Here is a 2,305-nt window from a genome sequence, read left to right as displayed (position 1 = left end):
ACAGGTGGATAAAATAACTGCTTTTTATAATTGAATAAGAGTATTGGGATACAAGCTCATCTTATATAGCTCACTAAAAATGTCTTTGCATCAACTCAGGAGCAGACAAGTTGATGGAGATAATATGTACCTTATTCTCTTCCCACATGATTTTGATTTTTTTCTTCTTGTTATCTATATTTTGAAAGTTTCTCCTTCCAATTTGTTTGGAGATCATTAGTACTAAGTGCAGCAACATTAATTAAAAAGGTTGCTCTTAAGAAACAACATGTTAATATTTCTGGAACAAAGACACTGACAAAACACTCAAAAAAGTATAAGTATAGAAGGATATTGTTTTTAATATGTTTTTTAAAAAGTATAAATATAAAACCTAAAGCTAGGATTTTATACAATAAGGACATAGTGAAAGCTTTCCCAATAAATATAGGAGTCAAGGAAGGATGCTGTTTCCCAACTGTTATTCAGTAGTTCTAGAAATTGCTAGCAGTAGCAATAATATGTGAGAAATAAATTAAAAACAGAAAGGCAAGGTCAAGACAAAACAATACCTATTTTTGGTGAAATGATGACTTACGTAGGAAAATTCTTGAGAATTAGCAGAGAAACTAAGCCAGATAATAACTTCCCTAAAAGAGAAGGACACAAAATCCTCAAAAGTCAACAGCATTTCTATACAGCAATAGCAAAATCTAGAAGGAAATAACAAAGAAAAGTGACATTCAAAACAAGTAGAAAATGTAAAAAATATCTGGAAGTCAATCAGCAAATGCACACTAAAGACCTTTATAAATAAAAATACAAAATGCTCCTTAGAAAGAACTTAAATAATTAGAACTCATTCAGTGCTCATGGCTGGACTTCACTAATATAATTAAAATGATACTACCAAAATTCAATTACAGATTTACTATTATACCAGTCAAACTGCTTTGGGGATTGCTGGTACAGCTAGACAAAATAATAACAAAATTAATTTAGAGCAACAATCTCAAGGGAAACAATGTGGGGAGGGAGAAAGTAGGAACGGAAGGGCAAAAGCACTCTTAGAAATCAAATTATATGATGAAGGAGTAATCATCAAATTATTTGGCACTCATTAAAAATTAGAAAAGTAGATCAATGGAACAGATTAGATAAGGAAGAATTAGACACAACTAAATGCAATAATCCAGTGTTCAATAAAGCCAGGAATAAAAATAACTAGGGTAAAAATTCTCTAAATGACAGGAATTATTGGGGAAATTATAAAGCAGACTGGAAGAAATTAGGTTCAGACCAACATCTTATGACATCTACAAAACAAGTTCAAAATGGATACGGGGTCCTAATATTAAAGGTCGTGACTTTAAAAAAATTAGCTGAGAACCAGGTTGGGTACTTTTCACAGTAATAGCTAGGGGGGAGAATTTTTAACCAAAGAAAGATTAGAGACAATCACAAACAAAAAACAGATAATTGTGACTACATGAAATCAAAAAGCTTTTTCATGGGGAAAATATATATTATATATAATATAAACATATATAAATATATATACATGTATGTGTGTATATATGTGTATACATATACATATATAACACAAATAAATAAGACTAAAGGCCATTTTTGATACGTGTGTGGTCAAAGAACATGAATAGGTTGCTAAAAAAAAACTGTTAATAACCATATTAATGACTTCCAAATCACTAATAGGAGAAATGGAAATCAAAATAATTCTGAGGGTTTATTTCACTCCTAGAGCTTCGGCAGCGATGAGAAAAGATAAGAATAATCAATGCCAGAGAGGTTTTGGAAAGCTAGGGACAGTAATGCATCTTTAGTGGAACTATGAATTGGTCCAACCATTCTGAAGAACAATTTGCAACTATCTAGGAAAGTAACTAAAATGACCATACCCTTTGACCAGAGGTTACACTGCTAGTCATAAACTTTAGGGAGGTCAATGATTTACAAAAAGGCTTCACATACACTAAAATATTTATAGCAGCACTTTTTGTACTAGCAAGAATTTAGATTCAAAGTAGATACCTATCAATTTGGGCAAATGTAATGTCCAAACAAGGGTGTGGTTCATGGAAATAGTGGAATATTATTGCACTGTAAGAAAATGAACATGCTAAACTCAAGGAAACATGGTAAGAATTATATGAACCCACAAAAAGTGAAACATCATAAAAATATTTATCTATAGCAATATATATGGAAGGAATAACCAAACACTAGAAACTGAAGAAACAAGTATAATGACTAAGTTTGGCTCCAGAAAAGAGGTAGGAGAACACACCTTTCCCTTTCTTCTTTA

This window comes from Vombatus ursinus, unplaced genomic scaffold, assembly GCF_900497805.2.
Source record: "Vombatus ursinus unplaced genomic scaffold, bare-nosed wombat genome assembly UNPS02014820.1, whole genome shotgun sequence".
Lineage (NCBI taxonomy): Eukaryota > Metazoa > Chordata > Mammalia > Diprotodontia > Vombatidae > Vombatus > Vombatus ursinus.
The sequence above is the reverse complement of the archived record's forward strand: the minus strand, read 5'-3'. Positions refer to the sequence as shown.